At 41.4% G+C, this 24448-nt stretch overlaps 1 long non-coding RNA gene across 1 annotated transcript in view; it reads left to right on the top strand.

Annotated features, from left to right (window-relative positions):
- LOC120408678 overlaps positions 1–4242 on the top strand; it is a 38018-nt gene extending 33776 nt beyond the window's left edge. Inside the window, exon 3 of the long non-coding RNA XR_005600872.1 lies at positions 4174–4242. This is a non-coding gene — a long non-coding RNA (uncharacterized LOC120408678). The remainder of the gene's footprint in view (positions 1–4173) is intronic.
- The last annotated feature ends 20206 nt before the right edge of the window (positions 4243–24448 follow it).

The following is a 24448-nucleotide window of genomic DNA, read 5'->3' as shown; positions in this document are numbered from 1 at the left end:
TGAAGTTCTGGAATAGCCTTCTAAGGGGAGCAGTGGAGGAAAAAGACATATCTGGCTTCCAGACTAAGCTTGATAAGTTTATGGAAGGGATGGTATGATGGGATAGCCTAATTTTGTCAATTAATTGATCTTTGACTATTAGTGGTAAACATGCCTAATGGCCTGTGATCGGACACTAGAGAGGGTGGGATCTGAGTTACTTCAGAGAATTCTTTCCTGGGTGTCTGGTTGGTGAGTCTTGCCCACATGCTCAGGGTTTAGCTGGTCACCATATTTGGGGTCAGGAAGGAATTTTCTTTTAGGGGGTTTTTCGCCTTCCTCTGCAGCATGGGGCATGGGTCACTTGCTGGAAGATTCTCTGCACCTTGAGATCTTTAAACCACAAGTTGAGGACTTCAAAAACTCAGACATAGGTCAGCGGCTTGTTACAGGAGTGGGTGGGTTATATTCTGTGGGCTGCGTTGTATAGGAGGTCAGACTAGTTGATCATCATGGTTCCTTCTGACCTTAAAGTCTGAGAGTCTATAAATAGTTTACTAAAGCACCCCTGTCCCTTTTGCTTGCTGAGGTCCTAAATTTTAATCTGCACCTCAGCCTTTGGACTTGACTAGTGGCCTAGATATTTGTGTCATGGGCATATGGGTTGTTAACAAGAAAGAACTCTCATTATTTATTATTTGTATTATTACTATATGGGTCTCAGCTTTTCCTACTTTACCTCAAGTCCCACAAAATTAGAGCTGACTCAGATCTGTGAGGAAGAATATCATCACTACTGTAATTATGCTCTTCTCATTAAGCTGTAATATTCTTTCCTAAATAAACCCTGGCTTTCTTCTTGCAGGTAGTTTTAGTGGTCCACTACTTGAGGCCAGTTCTAGTTGTTTTTTTCTTTGCAATTGTCACTCAGTTTGTAACACTGCATTATGGCTCTGTAGTATTGCATCCACACATGATGGCTCTCAGTCATGCCACTGTCACCTAGGTTGGCACAAGTCACCATGACTGGCAGACCATGACTCATATCTGAGCTGAAAAAGAAGAGCTGTTGTAGGTCAGGATTTTCGGTGCATTCTTCACACAGCTCTTGCCCACTCTTGGATCAATCAGATTTAATTAGTCCTCCTTCACTTTCACATGTATTAAGTACACATGCAATGTCATACATGCAAAAAAAATTCCTTGTTTCATTATTTACTTCGCAGAGGAGCATTGCCAAAAGCTAAAATTGTAGCTAACTATGCTACTGATGGTAGAAACAGCAGCTGTGGACAAATGCTCATTGTAAATGAAGAAAACAATCAATATTTTAACAAAGTGGAAAGAAAAATCTCTGGTACATCTAGAAGGTGACTACAGAAACAAGTGTAGAAATAAATAATCAGAAAAGTAAAAAAAGAGTAGAATGGAGCAAGAGAGAGAAATACTCACATTATTTAAAATCTATAGCAAAAATGCTTTGAAATACAGTGGAATTGTGGTAATTATTACTTTTTAGAATACACCTGTACATTGTAAATTATTAGCAATGAAACAAAAATAAAAAATTAAAAGATAACCAAACACACGACTAATGTAGAAGGAAGAAAGACAAGAGACAAAGAAAGAAAATCTTTGTTACCTCTTTGATAAGTTTTCATCTAGCAAGTCTGTATGCTTCTGAAAGTATTGGGAAAAATAAGAAAGATGGAGTAAAAGGCAAAAGACAATTCTGTGTATCATAAAATAGGAAACAACATAGAAGAGTGAGTCCAAATCCAGATCTCAAGCATAATCACTGAATGATCCTGAGAGAGTGTCAATCTCAATACAGAGATTACTTTGATCTTTTGTCCCAGCATCCTTTTTGTAATACATGAGGGAGTACACATGGGAGAAGAGTGGGGAAAGAAGCAAAGTAGAAGAAAATATCAGTTGTTAAAATATGACAACTCTTCAGGCCATGGCTTCAAAAATAATAGTAGTAGCACTCTGGGGACTGAAATAGCTAAATATTGTTTGATTAATGTAAAATAACCCCACTTACAGGCAGATGGACTAGATTTTTAGACCCAGTTCCTGAGAAAAACATACTAACGTGCTTAACCTTAATACATGAGTGGTCCCATAGGGCACAAAGGGCAAATCCATTTGAAAATGAAGCAAAAAGTCATCTTTGAGGAGTGCATGTTTTGCTTAATTTAGAGAGGAAGGAGTGTTTTACAATTAAAATATCAATACAGTCAATTGAGAAATAATTTCATAGCAAATGTAGTCATTTCCACAGAACATCTTTAATGATCATCTGCTCCATGAGGGGAAATTGGTAGGAAATCTGAAGAGAAGAAGCTCCACTGGCTTTGCTCCCCAGGCACACTTATGGAGTTCATGTGGGGCTAGTCTATGTAGCACAGTGGTGGGCAATCTGCAGGCTGAACGTGGCCTGTCAGGGTAATCTGCTGGCGGGCCACAAGACAGTTTGTTTACATTCACCGTCCGCAGGCACAGCTGCCCGCATCTTCCAGCGGCCACAGTTTGCTGTTCCCGGCCAATGGGAGCTGCGGGAAGTGGCACGGGCCACAGGGATGTGCTGACTGCTGCTTCCTGCAGCTCCCATTGGCCAGAAACGGCGAGCCGCGGCCACTGGGAGCTGCAGGTGGCCGTGTCTGTGGACAGTCAATATAATATAATATATTTATATAATACACTCATGTGTGGGCTCCTGCCCATGCTCAGACACCCTAGTGGGAAAATCTTGTAGATTTTAACAGGGATAAAACCAGCAGGGTTCTAACAAAATTACCCTGTAGCGTTTGAGAGAATGTTTATATATATATATATATAAAATCTATATATATCAACATATGCATGAGGAAGCTATCAAAAGCTTATCCTCACCTTTCAATATTAATGAATACCACCAGCACAATTATCTTATCTTCATGTCTCACAGATAGTTTATGAACAATAGCTTGCCAAAAACAAGCAAAAAAGACTGTCATGTACATTCTGATGTACAGAGATGCTGAGCAACACTAGCAGACCCCATGACATCAGTTGGAGTTCTGGGTGCTCAGTTCCACTGGAAATAAGGCCAATAATAACGAGCTTTTCCTGCTTTGGGAAACTTTTGATGTTGCATATTTATAGAATGGAGAGCAAAATTCACCTTGATCCAAAAGTGATTGAAGTCCATGGTGAATCCTGATATTTTTCTAACAAGGGGGAAAAAAAAGATTTTATCCAATGTAGGAATATACTAGGAACAAAAGGAATCCAAGCCATGGTATAGGTCCAAACTAGAAGGAGATAGTAGTAAAATTATTAAAATTGATGTAGAAAAGGTAGACGTGTTCAACAAACATTTGTTTTATATTTGGAATTTAGCTGGATGATGTAGTCATGTCACTTGCTAATGTTGAAATATTTTCTTTGTCATTGGTAACTAAGAAAGATGTTAAATAGCAGATGATGAAATTAAACATTTTTAAAGTAGCGGGTTTGGATAATTTGAATTTAAGACTTTTAAGTGTTGGCTAAGGAACGCTGGAGCTTTTATTTTAATTTTTAATAAATCTTGTAAAATTGAGAAAGTTCCACAGGGCTGGAAGAAAGCCAATGTTGTGCCAATATTTAAAGAAGCCATATGGAGCATTCTGTGTAAAGATAGGCCAGTTAGCTTGACAGTGATCTGGGGCAAAATTATGGAGTGGCTGATGTGGGATTCAATCAATTAAAAATTAAAGAATAGAAATATAATTAATGCCAGTCAACATGGTTTTACATAAAATAGGCCTCGTCACATGAGCTTGATATAATTCTTTTGAAATTATGGCATGTGTTTGGACTGAGTGGAGAAAGTTTCAGATCCCTGATTCAGGGATGCCCAGCCCTGAAGCAAGTTAAGGCTACACTAAAACAGCCCTCACTTGCATCAAGTCCACTCCACCATGTGCCTTGCTCTTCTTGATATGCCTACACAATGCCTGCATAGTGCCCCTTCTTCACAGTACAATGGAGTTAGCGGGAAGTTGGCAGAGAAGTTCACAACAGCAGGGTTCCACTGTGCAGGAGTTCTCTACTGATTTTCTCTAGCCTTAGCAGAGTGGAGATTTTGGTCCTACAAGTGCTGATAAAGGAAATTTACCAAGAAAATGCAAGCAAACGGGTGATTTACCAATTTATCTTCGTCAGGGCTAATGAAGTCTACAAGGATTTTCCACACACTTTCACAGTGAAGTAGAGCACCTTATAATTTCTAACCAGTATTTGCATAAAGGTAAGAAATCGCACATTTATATACCTCTTAGAACCATGGCCCAAGAGTAAAGTTTAAAATTTGGATATGCAAGGCTCTCAAAGCTTGTTTTGATAATGAAATAATTGTTTATATAATCTGGAATGTTGGAGGTGATATATATTCTCAAATAATTAAAACCCATTTCACTATTTGTAAAACGCACATACTAATAATCACCATTTTCTTTGAAGAACAGCCCTTCCTGTAGCCCCAGGGTGATCCTATTTGTTTTACCCCCACCCCCAATGCAGCAATTACTAATGGAGATGAGTGTATAGTGCTCAAATCCACGTAACATTCCCTTGAATCTAACTAGACTAAACTCCATTCAGTCCAGTCTACTGCTTTTTCTGCTTATCAGAGTGGATGAGGTTTATCATACTGTGAATGTTGTGCACTGAAGATCACACTCAAACTAATCCAGTTTGGTGTCAGTGTATAAGGACAGAATTTACTTATTCCAATATGAGGACTAGAATTTAGAAAAGATTTTACAACTAATAGTTGTTAATAGTTGTCTAGAGCTGCCACATTCATCCATGGTGTAACCTTCTTTATGGCATAAAGTGATATCGATGTCATGGGTCAAAGTAAGGATTTTCCCTTTGAGTACAGTATTTATCTTCACTTTAAAATATGGGTCCAGTTTGGGACTAATGACATAAAATTCTGCCAGGAATCCATCTGGCATGACACCTTTGCCCAATGGAATATTTTTATCACATGAATTACTTTCTTCTTTCTCTGTTATGCTCCTATTAAAAGTGTCACATTATTCAGAGGAAAATATAGACAATTGTAAATTTTTTAGCTGTTCTTGAGCTTTATTATTATTAGGATGCCGACGGCTATATAATTTGTAATAGGCAACAAATTCATGCTTAATTTCCTAATTAGTCTCTACCCTAATGCTATTAGCCATTTAAACTGCAGAAATTACTACTTCTTACCCTGAATGATTAAAAAAAGACAACACCTCATCCCCCATGTTGCTCTTTTCATAGCAAAATATTTAATATAGCTCAGTTTTTGAATCATTCCATTTACTTACTGTGCTCATTTCATCAAACATTTTCATGTTTTTTTAACAAATGCCTTTGTCCACATATTTAGGGTGTTGATCGAGATTTTTTAATTGAATTTTAAGATGAGAAAGAGGGGAGCACTTTCCTTCTTATGCCACAAAACTAGATCATAAATTTGCTCTGAATACAGCAATTGCTGTAATCTAAAGAATAAGACCTTGATCCTGCAAACACTTAGGTACATGCTTAAATTTACACCTGTGAGTAGTCCTATTGAAATAAATGGGACTACAAATGGTAGTAAAGTTAAGCATGTGAATTAGAGTTTGCAGGATCAAAGCCTACTTCTAATAAGCCACTGAAGACTGAAAAGATGAACAGAGAAATTTTGTTCAGTGATAGGTGTTTGTTTGGAAGTTACATTCTGTGATTTAATCAATACACACATCTGGTTTTAGCTTAATTATTAGATGTTCACAGATTGATAATTGATTGGCTGGAGATTGTAATTTGACTAATGAAACTCAATATAATACATCCAGTCCCCTGTTGATTCAGAAATAAGTGCCATGTTCAGGTAAAATAGAAAGTTTACTCTTATTAGTTAGAGTTAATATGTCTCAATGCATTAAGAGCTAGAAAACATTAGTCAAAGCCTTTTCTTGACAAATTTTGAAAGGAGAACTGGAAGGACTTGACTAGTTTGGATGTTCTGAAGGAAGGACAGGAGACACTGGTTGTGGTTTAATTAGGCTGCAACTTTATTATTAGATGTCTGGATCTACCCAGCAGATGTATACAGTGCAGGTAACTCCCTGATTGTTTCAATATCTCCCTGGGACTTCCATGAGTTCGTGCCCCCCTTTTGCATCCTGGTCCCCAGCCAACCTGCTGCTGGGACTTTACCATCTCCCCCACATTGAAAAGGATAAAGATGGGCTATAAAGGGGGGGGGGGATTGGCTCTCTGCTGTGCCAGTTACAGGTGCCCCGAATTCCCCCTTGTTCCACTTCTTTAACAGACACCACCTTTAAATCCTTTACCAAAGCATTTATCTGATCACTGTATTCCCTCCCTACGGAGTATCTGCACTGGACATCTGCCCACCACTTACGCAATAAGTTGCAACATCATAGCCTAACTCTCATTCCCTACTCACCTTAACAAAGCCACCTGTCCCCAGACCTACTCTGGGGAAGGTGACCCTCCCCCTGACTTTGCATTGGTCAATCTGGGGGTGAGGGAAAAATTCCTTCCCGTGTCCCTTCACCCCAAGAAAGGAGCAGCTAGTGCAATGCCTACAGCGGGTTCTGACCAAACTTGTTATTTTGCCACTTCTGAGGGTGGGTGCTGCTCTGGGAAAAAGGGGCTTCTCCCACTGGGCTTGGCTTTTCTCAACTCCCTGCCCTTCTGATCCCTGAGGGATAAGTCAGCATCACCACACTGATCTGCTCTGCTTCTGCAGCAGCATCCACGCCTCTCTCTTCCCACCCCCTCAAAAAAGCGATATACCCCTTCCCCTGGCAAGCAAGGCAACTGTCTCCCTGCCTTAGGGTGTAGTATAGTCAGAGAGTACAATTTAAATCTTCAGCCATTGCAGCATCTTACAAATTTTAGCTATCAGAGCAAACAAACAACAAAACAAAGAAATCCAAAGAAGGCAGCTGCATCCATATTAGGAGCATATTTGTTAATTAATGTTACAAACAGAGGATCAAGTCCTTGGGTGTAATACGGCCACTTTGTGCTGCACCACTAGAGTAATCTAATCACAAACTTGGTTTAAGTAGTGAATTAGGGATGGATCACCTGGTGGAAAGGTGATCATGCAGTGGTGTTAGGGTGACCAGATGACCCGATTTTGTAGGGACAGTCCTGATTTTTAGGTCATTTTCTTATATAGGCTCCTATTACCCCCCACCTCCTGTCCCGATTTTTCACATTTGTTGTCTGGTCACCCTAAGTGGTGTAGAGTTTAAATGGGAGGTAAAGATACAAAAACAGGGTGCTACAGCTGGGACATCCCTAATTCACGCTGATCCTGGGCCACATTCCTGTCCTATGCACAACCACACTGGTTTTATTGCCCCTGGGGCCTTCCCATCATCTCAGGCCTTCTGTACCCAGAGGGCTCATGGAGGATGGGGCTCAGCATTCAAGCCCCAATGCATTGTAGTTAAACTTGTAATAATTGATACAGTAACATTGTAGTAAAAATATATTTCAACAGAATATGTGATAGCTAGGGCCAAATTCTGCCTTTAGTTATATTCAGGCAACCCTTGGAGACAGTCAGGTGGGTTGCATGGATGTAACTGAAAGCAGAACTTGCCCAACCCATTCCAAAGTGGTTCTCAGAAAAGAGGATATTTGCTTTATAAAATTTTAAAACTAATGTAGTGCTGTGCAAGGTGCTAGATTCACAGAGACCAGTACTGAATCCCTTTTAATGTGAATAGATACAGCAACTGCTCTTATACTGTCTGTACCCACTCATGCCACTTCTGACCTGAAACCAGTGGGGTGTCATTGGGGCCAGAAATTAACCCCATGATTCTAGTGATAAGAGGCTGATTCAGATTCTGTCCAGATCTCTCTGCTGGAGCTGCCAACAAAATGCTAATAGTGGTGGTAGAGTACAATGCAGCTTTTAAAAGCACAGTTTTTATAGAGTATATATGAACATGTATTTCAGTGTCCAAATAACGAATAAAGCAGTCAGAGCATGTACATATTATAGAGGCAATTTGGATAGACGGATGGGGTGAACTGCCAAGGTTTCCTTTACAGCTAGAGTATGTATGGTATAAGGATTAGGCTTAGAATGAGTTATTTTAAGGGTTGAAAATAATGGTCCTATGAAAGGCACCCAGCATTTTATCATAGGGTCTACTGGAGAAGATATTTAACAGCATTATTTTCATCCCAGTTTAAGAGATTGTGTTTTTTTTGGGGGGGAGCTTGGAAAGTATAATCAATTAACTGTAAAAGTGCCATCAAAATAATTTCTGTATCTACACTGAAACATGTATCTGCTTAGTATTCACTCATTGTCTTTGTGTGTGTGTCTCACAGAAAACAGAATGGAAAAAGTACAGATCACTTATTGTTGAAACATAATGTTTTCTCACAGAAATTTATTTCAAAGAACAGCAAACTGCAATCCACATAAGGCTAACACACAAATATAATATTTTCTTTAGAGCTCTCCAATGTACCATTTGTTTTTGGAGCAATTAAATATTATTGCATAGGCACTGCAATACTGTTATTTATAAAGTACTGTAACAAACTAGGTGCTAGTGTACTATTCATTCTATCTGCTCCCTGGCTTACTGGGGTGGCTTCTATTTTCCAGTGTGTGTGGGAAGGTCGTGGTGAAGCTGGCTGTGCATGCAGAGGATTATATGATGACAGGGTCTAACAGAGAGTGTGCCGAAGAGCTATGGGAGGGATCTGGGTAATAGGGAGCTCTGGGAGGGAGTATACAACCTTGAGGATAAAGAACGAGGAGTACTTGTGGCACCTTAGAGACTAACACATTTATTTGAGTATAAGCTTTTGTGGGCTAAAGCTCACTTCATCAGATGTGTGCAGTGGAAAATACAGTAGGAAGATATATATACTAACATGGCTACCACACTGAAACCTTGAGGATGAAATCCTTCCAGATCTGCCCACAGGGCAGGATGGTTCTGTATGATCCCTAATATAGGCCAGTGCAAATAAGGCACAATTCAGCCCAGTAATAGTTAATTGAGATGTATTCTTCTCAGTCTACTTGTGGAACTTTAATTAATATTAAAGACCTTCTCCATGGATAACTTCTATTGGCAACCAACTTCTATTGGCGCTCTGTTTTAGCCACTTGCATTTCCAGATGGGTATTTGTATGTATAAAATAGTTGGAAATTTGACCACCTGAACTCCATATGCAAAACTAGCATCGAGTTTTTGAAAATTTGGCCTGCAGTGAATAAAGGACATATTCACCTAACATTTTGTTTTAATATGAGAAAGTATAATGTGGGATACCGGGAGGAAGCACAAGCAGGAGACTACAAGAGGGGAGGACTCCTCTCTCAGACCGAGAAAGCGGGACAATCAGCGGGTTATCTTAAGTGCCTATACACTAATGCAAGAAGCCTGGGGAACAAGCAGGGAGAACTAGAAGTCCTGGCACAGTCAGGGAATTATGATGTAATTGGAATAACAGAGACTTGGTGGGATAAGTCACATGATTGGAGTACTGTCATGGATGGATATAAACTGTTCAGGAAGGACAGGCAGGGCAGAAAAGGTGGGGGAGTTGTGTTGTACGTAAGAGAGCAGTATGACTGCTCAGAGCTCCAGTATGAAACTGCAGAAAAACCTGAGTGTCTCTGGATTAAATTTAGAAGTATGAACAACAAGGGTAATGTCGTGGTGGGAGTCTGCTACAGACCACCGGACCAGGGGGATGAGGTGGATGAGGCTTTCTTCCAGCAACTAACAGAAGTTGCTAGATCACAGGCCCTGGTTCTCATGGGTGACTTTAATCACCCCGATATCTGCTGGGAGAGCAATACAGCAGTGCACAGACAATCTAGGAAGTTTCTGGAAAGTGTAGGGGACAATTTCCTGGTGCAAGTGCTGGAGGAACCAACTAGGGGAAAAGCTCTTCTTGACCTGCTGCTCACAAACAGGAAAGAAATAGTAGAGGAAGCAATAGTGGATGGGAACCTGGGAGGCAGTGACCATGAGATGGTCGAGTTCAGGATCCTGACACAAGGAAAAAGGGAAAGCAGTAGAACAGAGACCCTGGACTTCAGAAAAGCAGACTTCGACTCCCTCAGGGAACTGATGGGCAAGGTCCCCTGGGAGAATAACATGACGGGGAAAGGAGTCGAGGAAAGCTGGCTGTATTTCAAAGAAACCTTATTGAGGTTGCAGGAACAAACCATCCCGATGTGTAGGAAGAAAAGTAAATATGGCAGGCGACCAGCTTGGCTTAACAGTGAAATCCTTGCTCGTCTTAAACACAAAAGAACAGCTTACAAGAAGTGGAAGATTGGACAAATAACCAGGGAGGAGTATAAAAGTATTGTCCAGGCATGCAGGTGTGAAATCAGGAAGGCCAAATCACACTTGGAGTTGCAGCTAGCCGGAGATGTTAGGAGTAACAAGAAGGGTTTCTTTAGGTATGTTAGCAACAGGAAGAAAGTCAAGGAAAGTGTGGGCCCCTTGCTGAATGAGGGAGGGAACCTAGTGACAGAGGATGTGGAGAAAGCTAGTGTACTCAATGCTTTTTTTGCCTCTGTCTTCACAGACAAGGTCAGCTCCCAGACAGCTGCACTCTGCAGCACGGTATAGGGAGGAGGTGACCAGCTCTCTGTGGAGAAAGAAGTAGTTCGGGGCTATTTAGGAAAGCTGGACGAGCACAAGTCCATGGGGCTGGATGCGCTGCATCCGAGGGTGGTAAAGGAGTTGGCCGATGAGATTGCAGAGCCATTGGCCATTATCTTTGAAAAATCATGGCGATCGGGGGAGGTCCCGGATGACTGGAAAAAAGCTAATGTAGTGCCCATCTTTAAAAAAGGGAAGAAGGAAGATCCAGGGAACTACAGGCCAGTCAGTCTCACCTCAGTCCCTGGAAAAATCATGGAACAGGTCCTCAAGGAATCAATCCTGAACCACTTAAAGGAGGGGAAAGTGATCAGGAACAGTCAGCATGGATTCACCAAGGGCAAGTCATGCCTGACTAACCTAATTGCCTTCTATGATGAGATAACCGGCTCTGTGGATGAGAGGAAAGCAGTGGATGTACTATTTCTGGATTTTAGCAAAGCTTTTGATACAGTCTCCCACAGTATTCTTGCCAGCAAGTTAAAGAAGTCTGGGCTGGATGAATGGACGGTAAGGTGGATAGAAAACTGGCTAGATGGTCGGGCTCAACGGGTAGTGATCAATGGTTCCATGTCTAGTTGGCAGCCGGTATCAAGTGGAGTGCCCCAAGGGTCGGTGCTGGGGCCGGTTTTGTTCAATATCTTCATTAACAATCTGGAGGATGGTGTGGACTGCACCCTTAGCAAGTTTGCAGATGACACTAAACTGGGAGGAGTGGTTGATACGCTGGAGGGTAGGGATAGGATACAGAGGGACTTAGACAAATTAGAGGATTGGGCCAAAAGAAATATGATGAGGTTCAACAAGGACAAGTGCAGAGTCCTGCACTTAGGACGGAAGAATCCCATGCACTGCTACAGACTAGGGACCGAATGGCTGGGTAGCAGTTCTGCAGAAAAGGACCTAGGGGTTACGGTGGACGAAAAGCTGAATATGAGTCAACAGTGTGCCCTTGTTGCCAAGAAGGCTAATGGCATTTTGGGTTGTATAAGTAGGGGCATTTCCAGCAGATCGAGGGATGTGATCATTCCCCTCTACTCAGCACTGGTGAGGCCTCATTTGGAGTACTGTGTCCAGTTTTGGGCCCCACACTACAAGAAGGATGTGGATAAATTGGAGAGAGTCCAGCGGAGGGCAACAAAAATGATTAGGGGGCTGGAGCACATGACTTATGAGGAGAGGCTGAGGGAACTGGGATTGTTTAGTCTGCAGAAGAGAAGAATGAGGGGGGATTTGATAGCTGCTTTCAACTACCTGAAAGGGGGTTCCAAAGAGGATGGATCTAGACTGTTCTCAGTGGTAGAAGATGACAGAACAAGGAGTAATGGTCTCAAGTTGCAGAGGGGGAGGTTTAGGTTGGATATTAGGAAAAACTTTTTCACTAGTAGGGTGGTGAAGAACTGGAATGGGTTACCTAGGGAGGTAGTGGAATCTCCTTCCTTAGAGGTTTTTAAGGTCAGGCTTGACAAAGCCCTGGCTGGGATGATTTAGTTGGGTTTGGTCCTGCTTTGAGCAGGGGGTTGGACTAGATGACCTCCTGAGGTCCCTTCCAACCCTGAGATTCTATGATAAGACAATCTTGAATAAATAATTAAGAAAGAAATTGTCTTTGACTTTGTATAAGGGATTTAATTTGGGAATAGAACACTGTAAGTCTGGGTGTCATTGTCTTACTTAGTATTGTACTGTAATAGTTTAACGAATTATAGATCAGGCAACTGGGAGCCATAACTTGTGAGTTTTATTCCTGACCTTATTATTGAGTTTCTATATAACCTTTGTCAAATCACTTAACCTCTCTGGTCCTGACTCTTGCATTTAACCACTGACTTAATTGGAGATAAAACTTTGTGTCTTAGTTCTGCAAAATAGGGCTAATGGGGCACCTTTCTCACAGTTGTGTAGTGTAAAGAGATTTATCTGGAAGGAACTCTGGCCCAGATGCTCAAAGGTATTGATTTCTATGGGAGTTAAGCACCTAAATACCTTTGATGATCTGGGCCTATATAACAAGTTGTATTATTGTTTTGTATAGAAAAATTCTTGTTGTTTTGGAGCATGGGCTCAAAATGAGGCAAAGTGTAAAACTTCAAAGTTGTTAAATGGTATACAGTTGAGTATTTTATGTTGCCTGATTCTACCCTCTTTGTTGCCTGGCATTTATTTATTTATTTTGATTAGTATCCTATGTGTCACAAGTTCTCTGGAAATTCTTTCTGATCAGAAGCTTCAGAAGGAATTTACACACACACACACACACACACACACACACACACACACACACACACACACACACACACACACACACACACACACACACACACACACACACCTACCCCTAAACATCAAAGGAAGTTAATATATTTATAACATTCACGGAGACCACTGTTTGACAACAGCAGAATTGCGAATAATGACATATCCAAGACAACAACACCATTCCATCACATCAGCAGCATCCAGGCTGGTAGCATAAATAAGACAAACCATCATGAGCCCAAAGGTTATACCGATTGTGGACCAGATTCTTCTCACCTTTACATTGGTATAAACCAGGAACCATGATACTGAATTTACAGGGACGTAAAAGGCATAAAAACTAGTGTGAATGAAGCCCTGTTTGACCTCTGAGAGGCCCAGCTCTCTTTCAAAGGCCATTAAATAACTTTCTCAGGATAATGTATGTCTACTTTTTACATTAGCGATTTTCCTCTGTTAAAATGATAGATAAAGAAAATAGCATGCTATGAGTTTTAAAGGATAGATTTCACTGGTGAATCCAGGGGGAGTTGCCCAAGGAAAACTTCCTACTCCACTTTTTTAGTGCTTATATCTATTCAGCTTTGAGATTTTCTAGTTATCCACTGGGGTCACAGGCACACACAGGGCTCAATTATTTGCTAACATACTACTTCATATATTGCAACACAGTTGCACAATGGTTTAAATTCAGTACAGAATTTAGTTCAGTGCTTTTACATCAAATTACAGCACTTTGGATTTTTGTCCACAAATTTATGGGTGAAGAGCAGGGATCGGCAACCTTTGGCATGCGGCCCATCAGGGAAATCCGCTGGCGGGCCAGGATGGTTTGTTTACCGGCAGCAGCGTCTGCAGGTTCGGCCGATCGCAGCTCCCACTAGCCACGGTTCACCGTTCTAGGCCAATGGGGGCTCATCCTGTGCCGCTTCCTGCAGCTCCCATTGGCCTGGAACAGCAAACTGCGGCTAGTGAAAGCTGTGATCAGCCGAACCTGTGGACGCTGCCGGTAAATAAACCGGCCCGCCAGCTGATTTCCCTGACAGGTCACTTGCCAAAGGTTGTCGATCCCTGGTGTAGAGGAATTCACCTTTTGAAGTACCTGACATCTCATCCAGAACTGTCAAGCACTGTCTGCTATACTGTAAATGATTATTATCCATTTACAGCACGTATGGCCTGATCAATGAAAAGACTCCTTATAGACTTCAGTGGAAGTTGGATCCAGCTCCAACTATGGATCTAGAAATCCCTGGCCTGGAAACATTTCAGTTGTGCCATGTTTACTCTTGTAATATGTAGTTTAAAAAAAAATCATCTTACACACATTCTTGTCCTCTAGATTTGCAGCTGTGATAATCTGATTGGTCTGTTACAGTATTTGCTTTTTTGCTTCCATTTCCTCCAGTAGAACTTCTAGGGAGAAAGGTCGACAGATATAGTTTGTTGACAAGTGACAACAATTAAGTCACAGTATAGTGCAGACATCCACAACAGCAGCTTCATAAATCATTTTGATGTGCTTTTAATGCAACTATAACATAAAAACTTAGGGCCAAATTCTGGCCCTTTTGCACCACTCAAGTAGTACAAAGGGGCTACATTGCAGGTACTAATACCCATCAGAGAATTCTTCATCTAGAAGGAAGTTGCCTGATGGTGTATCTGGGCCTTGAACTTCTGCCTTTGTTCTCCCAGGGTAGAGGATATGTCAGGGGTGGAGAGAAGGTGTAGGGACTCTGTCCCAATTCAGGTCAACTGCACCTGTATTTCCATTCTGTGGCCCAGTAAGAGCACCCACTTTTAGGCTTCTGATTCCCCAGATGTTACCTCTCTTGAGCAGAGACTTACATCTCTCTCTCCCTCCTGACTGGGGTTTGTCCAGACCACACCATTCCCTGCCTTCACTGTGACATTCCCAGCAAGCTAGACTGCCTAAATGGTTAGTATCTGCACTTTGCTTTCTCTCCAGAGGCTATGAACAGTGTAATAACCCACAGATATAAGTTGCCACACAGCCCTTTCTAAGCAAGAACATTTATTCTTAAGGTGAAAGCATTACAGAGAAAACATATTAAAACAGTAAAAGAATGTGTACACATGCTAGTAAGCTTATGAGAGATCACCCTCAACTCCAGCAAGGGCTTTGGTAGGTGACCAAACCCCACACAGGGTTTTTTTATGGTTACAAGCTCATAATAGCTTTAGCTCAGAACAAGAACAATGATGAATCAGTCTTTCCTTTATACATCTTGGCGTTTCGATCCTCAGACTGTAGGAACAGATAATCTGCATACAGTTTGCATTCACCTCCTCCTAGAAATTTCTTGGGAAACCCACTTAACGTTGCTTGTCACAAAAATTTATTCTTGTCTGGTGCATTGTTTCAAATAGTTCTCTGACTTTCATAATGCTCCCCTGGGTTTACAGTGGTCATGTCTGCCCGCTATGGAAGGGACACACAATTCCACAATAGTACATAAACTTTATATATTTAATACAATGGACTCCAAAGCTACCTCCACTTAATTTAATAAGGTTTTTTCAAGGATATTGCAGGTAATTGCCATTTCTATCACAGACCCTATCTCAATGCTTTACCGCTGCTCAATATCAACAGCAGCTGTAAAATTGTGTCTGGGCTGGAGCTGGTTCCCTGCCACATCCTTCATCTACAGTAAGCTGAATTTGGCATAGGAGAGATTCTGGCCAATATAGTTTATATTCTATAATATTTTCAAATTATAATATAAAATATACCGTTTCTATTAAGAAAATGATTTTTATAATACACTATATGAAAACCATTACAATATATATCAATGGGCTTTGGACATGGGTGCTTAAACCATACCATAATTTAATTTGTCTCCAAACAAAAGAAGAAAATATAGGGATTGATCTTAAAAATACCCTTGCACAATTTCTCTCTCACACATCTCTCTTCCTAACTTGCACATGAAATTACCTGAGTATGTTTGCAAACCAGGTAATTGAATATGCAGATCGCTAGCAATTTGTGTGACCAATCACTGTAATTTCACACACTGTCTGGGGTTGAGGATGTGCATATGTGTTTGTTAAAACAATGTGGGTCTCGAACACAGATGTGCAGGGTTCCTGGGAATTCTCATGCTCCAGCCTACCCACTGACAGCTTAGTGACATCAGCTGGAACCAAGACTCCAGCTCAGATAGGAGGCTCCTCCACTGATGGAATACCTGAGCTCTTGGTCGGCCTGCTCCCGCTACGTAAGCCAGAAGGAGAAACAAGAAGTTGTCTGTGTAACTGGACTCCACCCTGTTTTGGAGTGCTCACTCAGCACTACCTGCTTTTGTCTCCTGATTCCAACCTCCTGGTTTCCTGACTCACTCTGATTCGTGGCATCTGACTCTCAGTTCCTGATCTCAACTTTTGGCCTTCTGGTTCTGAACCTTGGCTGGTGCATGGACCCTCCCCCAACCTCAAGCTAACCAGTAGACCTGGCCACCTACATCCCAGCCCTGACAGCATTTTAAAACTCAGGCTAATGAAATTTCACTGGACCATTGAGTAGCCTGAGTTTTATCTGGGCTATGCTGCTTCCTTCTTTGTTACTAGTTATCTTAAATTCAAAACAAATGGATCTAGTTAGCTGGATCATGCTGCTGCTTCCTTCCATGTCTACATAATGGTGTGAGGGAAAGGGCTATGGTTGAAAATAGGGCTATGGTAAAAATAATAATATAATTATGACACTCTCAAAGTAGTAATACAAATGTTTTTATTAATTTTTAACCTCTGAGCACTTTCAATTATTTGTATTACTACCTAAAGTCCCAATGTGCTAAGCACCGTCAAATACATAAAAAGAGACATTCTCTGCCCTAAATATCTTACAGATTAAACAGATAAGGGTAGGAGGAAGGGAGTTTTATTGGCTCCATTTTACAGATGGGGAAGGAACCGAGTCAGGGAGAGATTAAGTGACTTTTCCAAGATCACATAGAAAGGGTACAACATAAAATCAGGAATTGAACTCAGCTGTCCTGTGTGTCCTGGCCACAAGACCATCTTCATCTGTAGTCTGAGATACTACAAGACCTGTCCTTCTTTGATTTTTTAAGAAAAATACATGATTGACATGAATTTGGATACAGACTATATAAAGAACTCAGCTTTGCTGTAAAACTTATAGAAATGAAGCTGCCCCAGTTAATAACATAATGTGTCTGCAATTAACAGTACCAGACCTCTCTGAGCCTCTTATGTCTTTAGATTAAATTACAAAATGTTTCTGTATTCAGAGGTGCTAGAGAGCTTGGTGTTTTAAAGTAAATACATACAAAACTAGTAAACAACATGGACAGTAATAACAAATAAATTGTCATTTGTCTGTTACCAGTTTAAGGCAGCAATGTAAGAATTTTGTTAATCTGTCCCTTATTCTATATTTCCTGTGTGAGTCTAGTACAATCTATCAGTTAAAAACTGCTGGAGGCAGATACACAGCTCAAAGTAAATCATTTCCAGTGAAGGGATTAACTGGAAATGTAGTTAGAATTATTTTTGACGGCAATATATTATAAACCCCCTGTATTTCCCCATCCACTGCCACCAACTCCCTCCCCAAAAGAGCTGTGTACACATATTTGTAATGATGGAGCTCTCCAGGAGATTGAGTGTATAGAAATTCAAAAGAGTAAAGTAACAGGCTCATACAAGTGCAATGTCAAGACTGATCATGGATTTATACCTAAAGCTCTGCAAAACATTTTGCATCTAGACTAAAACCACTACATGTTTTGGCCTTTTCATTAGTTTTGTTGTTGTTGTTGTTTTGGCTGTGGAGATTGCTATCCTTTTTTACAATTCACAACCCCTTTTCTTACTCAGAGAAAAAAATACATCTCTCCTAAAGCTTTGGTTTTATGTACTGTCTAACATCTACAACTTCCATTGACTTTAATGGGACATATGAGTGTTTAGAACCTTTGAAAATCAGGCCCTAATTCTCACAGTCCTGAGTTCAGATAAGCTAAATATACAATTCTCAGGGTGTGTGATTTGCAGTCTTGCTTCCTTTTGAGGGTTGGTAGAATGGCCTCTGGAGTCCATTTGTCATCTGCCAATCTGTCGCCAGGATACTAGTATTAACTTAAAAATTAATGGAGTGCCAGTCATCGTGTGGTAGGAGTCATGGATGTGAGAGAGCATGCATGCACATATGTAGGATCTTTTTGGCTTGTAGATAGAGGCTCTTCCTTCAGAATTAAAATGGAGCCTGCCTTTCACTGAATCTGATGGAGCTTGTTAAGCTTGTCTCATAGGATAGCTGGTCTTTTTATAGCTTACACCCACCATTACCTGTGCATTGTTCAGGAGAAGAAAGACCAGGGATGTGGTTTAATTAGCTGCAACTTTATTAACTCATCTGGGAACTATCTGGCAATAACTCATACAACATTCCTTCCTTAGGGTATGGCTACACTTCAAGCTGGGAGTGTAATTCCCCACTTGAGGAGACATACCCTTGTTCCTTCTGATTTGAGCTAGTGTGCTAAAAAAATAGAATTCAGCCATGAGGATGGGAGCAGTGAGAGAGGCTGTCCTCTATTTAGGAACCTCAACCCATTCCTCGGCTTCTTTATGGATGCCTTCCTTAAGTCCTACTTCTAATTCCAGTGTATCAGGAAACCAAAACCCCTATGGGCCTCCACTGAGCACTTTTGCCACAAGTAGGCACCAGCATTTAGCTTGGCTGCCTTCACCTCACACCCAGCTGGATTCCCAGATGGATAACAATTTCCTGCCAAATATCAGCTGTTTCTCAGTCACAGAGTTGTATCCCATAATCCCTGAATGATTCAGATACCAAATACGATATTTTTGATGAGTAATTTCCCATCCTTCCCATTCTCAATGATTCACACATCTTCTGGCCTTGTCACCCTGCCATACCCTCTGCTGCAGCATTTCAGACCAGTTTACAGTCATACCTGGGAAGAACTTCTGGACATGCCCCTTCGTTCTACCATGCCCCTCGGAATCACCTTGCCACCAAGGTCTTGCTGTGAACTTCCAGGAGAACTCACTGCCTGCCCATGTGCACAGCGCCTGCTGATCCAAGCATTGGTGGAAGCAGGGGCGGTTCTAGGCATTTTGCTGCCCCAAGCACAGCAGGCAGGCTGCCTTCGGCGGCTTGCCTGCGGAGGGTCCGCTGGTCCTGTGGCTTCGGTGGACCTCCCGCAGGCATGCCACGAGACCAGCGGACCCTCTGCAGGCAAGCCGCCGAAGACAGCCTGCCTGCCGCCCTTGCAGTGCCGGCAGAGCACCCCCCACGGCTTGCCACCCCAGGCATGCGCTTGGCGTGCTGGGGCCTGGAGCCGCCCCTGGGTGGAAGCACAAGATGTGATTCCCCGCCCTCAATGCATTCAAATTAACTTCAGGTCCAATTCTGATATCCAAGCTTCTCTTCAGGAAAACCCTATTGCACTGGTTAAGGGATTATCTAACACACAATAAATCCTCCATATCTTAATTTGCCCTTAATAATTAATTGGGACTCGTCATGACTGGGAAGGCAACTGACTGCCAAGTGCAAAATACCCATCCTGAGGGCACCTCTCAGTGTGTAAAATTTAAGATGGTCAAGCTTGTAGTTTGTGCAAAGTAATCTTCTTAGGTATCCCAGCCCTCCTCTCCAGCTCGCACAATCTTGCCAGTTTATTAACAGTGAGGAGAGATACCAGATGGGGCTGCGTTAAGCTTGTCTCAGATGGAAGCTTCTCCTTTCATATTTTATACCAGCCATTACCTGTGCATTAGATTTACCCTCAGTATGTGGCTGCACTGATGGAGAGCTGCTGGCTCTGTACTGCATTCAGTTCCTGTGGAGTTTGGCATGTTGAACCTTATATTTTGATAGAAATGCAGCAACAAGGAAAACAAATTGGCAATGACTGTAAAAATAACAGTGTTAACAGCTTCTCTGAGCATACACTGCTCCCTTGTGATAAACTAATTTTTTTTCTTGTGTCCCACATCTGCTTTGAAAAGGAAATGCTCCCTGATTCGGGAGAGTTTATTTCTTTTCTCTATTAACTGAACTCCTATTAACTCATTACAAAGCTAGCTGAGGGTTTCTGAGTGCTGCCAATGCATAATGAACTACAGACTCATTTGGAAGATGTATCTGTGGTTGAAACTGAGCTCAGAAAAGCATCTGCAGGCCTGTCCACCTCATATGTCTCTACAGAGTGCTGCATATGGAATGTTCATTGGCCTTGTGGACCTATGGAGTGGACTAGCAAGACATTTTTGCATATATCTTTATCTCTTGTCCAACTCTTGCCAAGCGGTTGTTTGAAGGAGCTAAGGGGAAAACTGTTTCTAGTTAATTAAAATAGTAACATTTTGGGGTAAGAAAGATGATGGTGGGTTTTTGGCATGAACAGTCATCCAAATTGTGGTTGGCATAGCAACATTGCAGTATACAGCCTTTTATATCTCATTTGATTGGCGCAATATAAGGTGTATACGCATTATTATTGTGCAGTAGTTTGGCAATGTATTAATTATTGTTCTGTTCTGAATTTTTAAAGGAAAACAATCCTAGATGATACCTGGGTCATACCAGAAAGCAACAAAATGAATACCTCAGATAAATGAACATTCATTTTCATCTGTCTGATGAGCTCATTTTCCATGACACATTTGGTATTCTGGGTATTTCTAATAACTCTATAGGATTTCTTCTAGAATCAACTTTGTTTTATTATGTTTATGTAAAATAGTATGGGTCAAATTCTGCCCTAGATATACATGCACAGCTTGAACTGATTTCAATAGGAATTTCATTTGTGTACTTAAGGTAAAATTTAATTAGCAACATGAACATGCCACATTTTCAAGATACTAATAGAGAGGTGAGAAAAATAACTCTGAAGTATTCTTCATTCCTGTATGTGTATTTACTCTACTGTGTTCAAGATTATTTGATCTTTTATTATATTTACTGAATCCAAAACTCATATTCAACATAGTTTACTTTTCATAGCACTTTCAGTGAGTATATAGGAAGAGAGGAAATAACACTGACCCCCAGAGAGAAGGTAGTCATTGCCATGTATTCTTAGGGCTTGTCTACCTTACCCCGCAGTTTGGATTATAGGGTTGTGAGTTACAGTGCACAGCAAAGTGCTACACTGTAACTCCCTTATGTGGATACTGCAGGCGCAAATTAATAGGTACCTAGTTTGCATTAATGTAGTCCTGTTTCAAGAGGTCCATGTTAATGAAAACTAGGTACCTTTTAGTTTGTGCCTGCAGCATCCACATGGGGGAGTTACAGTGAAGCACTTTGATGTGCACTGTAATTCACACCCCTGTAGTCTGAACTGCAGGCAGTGTAGACATAGCTTTATAAAATGTACTTATGTTAGTCATGTTAGAAGTTAGTAAAATGGTAGTTTATGTCTAAAACAAACATTTTAGTGTACTTTATCCACTGGCTTTATTGGCACATGACATAACTAAGAGTGTTGTGCTGCATATTTTATAGTGTGCTGAGAATATACTGTTTGTAAAGTCCTACAAACTGAAAGTGCACCAAACAAAACCTGCAATGTGAAATGTGCCAACGTAGCATACCTGGCATATGAAAAATGTTGCTTTTGTATTCTGTATATTCTCAGGGTTTTTTAATTCATTTGTAATATATTTTTCCTGAGCTAATACATCTAGACATACATTACTGCTATACAAGCTTGGAAATATGACAGGTCATTAAAATGTAATGAACATCTGGGGAAGTGCTACAAACTTACGAGTTTATAAAAGGGCTTAATTCTGGTTGCATTTGTTCTCCCTCCAACTGAAATTGAATGTAATGATGAAAAAGCCCTCAGGATCCCCTTTTTATCAAGATATGTGTTACTGTCTTCCCTCTGTTACACTAAACTATTTAAAAATAACCTGATAGACCTGACTATCCAAATTATCTGCCACTATGCAAATAGGACAGATTTAATATTCACATAGCATGTACCAACTAGTAATAATTTTGGATCAGATCATTTGTATCCACTTATCTTACCCCTACTGGAAACACACACAAATCATATGACCAGGAAAAAATATGCATTTGGCAGCTACTATTTTCAGACATTTTCAACCACAGTAACACCCATCCGCACAATAGGAAGCTTATATGTTTGCCTGCGTACAACACTTCTTTCTGTGCCTCTGAAAAATATTTACCGTAATAACTAATTAATAAGTATTAGGCCAAATTATGTTCTCCATAAACCACTAACCCACTCAGTTCAATGGGTATAAATAAGAGTGGAATTTGATCCATAGTGTCTGAAATATGTCAGAAAAATGTCTACAAGCTAAATGAACCTGATGAATTAAGAGGCTAATAGGGAACCAGAGTAGCTGGACTACTCAGTAGGTGGGATGAAGTGCCTCAGCTTGCACTGGAACAGCAGGGCTGGTCTTTGGTGGCTGCTGCAGCCATGCAGACTTCAATGGCTTCTACCATTCCTCACCCTTGATCCATGAGGTTCAATAGGCAAGAAATCAATTTACTGGTGGCTCTTATAGGTGCATCCCCAAATCCCATTCATGACAATACATATGCAGAGCTCTGCTGTGTCCAGGGGATATGCACCTAACCTTCTGCATGAGCTCCCCAAATTCTCTCCTTGGCCCCCATGGAGGAACATTGCACCAGTTCTGCTACACATGAAAACTTAGGGCTGGTCTACACTACGGGGGGAAATTGATCTAAGATACGCAACTTCAGCTATGTGAATAACGTAGCTGAAGTTGAAGTATCTTAGATCGAATTACCTACCGTCCTCACTGCGCAGGATCGATGTCCGCGGTTCCCCATGTCGACTCCGCTACCGCCGTTCAGGTTGGTGGAGTTCCGGAGTCGACAGGAGCTCATTCGGGGATCGATATATCGCGTCTAGATGAGATGCGATATATCGATCCCCGAGAAATCGATTGCTACCCGCTGATACGGCGGGTAGTGAAGACGTACCCTGTGTGTGTGGGGAGGTAGAGAAGGAGAAACCGTATTTTCTCCTTAGTGGAAAAATTATTCAAACTTCATTCTATAAAATGAATTTTCTATTTCTTCTCATTATACATAGTTTCAGGAGTTAATATTATGACACATTACTTTTTTGGCTATTGTATTTATGTATCGGGGGGAGCCATGTTAGTCTGTATCCACAAAAACAACAAGGAGTCTGGTGGCACCTTAAAGACTAACAGATTTATTTGGGCATAAGCTTTTATGGATAAAAACCCCACTTTTTCAGATGTGTTTATGTATTCCATTGTGGGGCCTTTTTTTCTGTTGAAGGGAGAATAGCCCTTTTTCACTGTTTAGTTTTCCTATTTTCCTACTGGCATCAATCAATACTGAAGTTCAGGATGAAGTGGATTTGACTGACATTTCTTTAGCTAACTCTCCTAAAACTATTTCATTCAGGTAATCTGGATGTTTGTTTGTAAAAAGAAGTTTATTTTCAGTCCATGTATTAAAAATCCAAACAAACCCCTCTCCTGATTAGAAGAATTAATTTGGATTGTCCCTTACATTATATACACATTGGGCTACATCCCCAAAGGGACTTACCCATTGCAACACTCAGCATTTCAACATCTAATGTTAAGAGGCTCTGTCACTCAGTGGAATCCACAGAAGTTAGGCATTGAGGCTTCATATTCAATGCAGGGGCAAGAATTAGGCACCTGAAAAGCGATCCACAAAAGCCAGCAAACTGAACAGGGAGCCACTAGAAAGAGGGGAGAAGAGTGTGGCCCCTCCTTTCAAAGGGAGTTAGGCGCCTCCCTCTGACCTGGAGTTAGGTGCCTGTTTTTCCACTCAGGATTCGTGGCTGTTAAACACTCTCCTGGAGTTAGTCACCTAAGACAGGTCAACCCTTTTTCAAGACAGGAGGTGGTGCTGATGCTGCCACTGCCATCTCCTCAGTCCCAGGAGAATGCTCCAGCCAGGGGTAATGGGGTATTTTGGGAGCAGGTCTTTTAGTCTTTCCTGTCAGAAGCTATTCCACAGTGTACAAATTATTCACGGATCCAACTCAGAGTGAGAATAACTCTACAGCACAATAGTTGGAACTTTCACCTGGGAGAGGGAGACTCCAGTCCCCTTGCTCCAATGCATGTTTAATTATTTATATACAGTGGAACAGTTTCAGCAGGAGACACTGAGAGTGACCTGCCTTAGAATATCCTATAGCCCAGTGGCTAGGGCACTTTCCTGTGATGGAGGCAAGAACCAGCCAGCTAAGCACCTGGGGGAGAGAATGCTCTGTGCCAACTCAGAGCTCTGGTCCATCCTGTCGTGTCCCATCTCCAACTGTGGCCTTCTCTGATCCTTCAGAGGAAGGAGGAGGGAAAATACATAGGGGAAGGGAATCCCTTCCTGACCTCTGCAGGTGACTGGCTGAAGTCCTGGAGCATGAACTTTTAGGAATAT

Source organism: Mauremys reevesii, linkage group 6, assembly GCF_016161935.1.
Source record: "Mauremys reevesii isolate NIE-2019 linkage group 6, ASM1616193v1, whole genome shotgun sequence".
NCBI lineage: Eukaryota > Metazoa > Chordata > Testudines > Geoemydidae > Mauremys > Mauremys reevesii.
The sequence above is the reverse complement of the archived record's forward strand: the minus strand, read 5'-3'. Positions and strand labels throughout refer to the sequence as shown.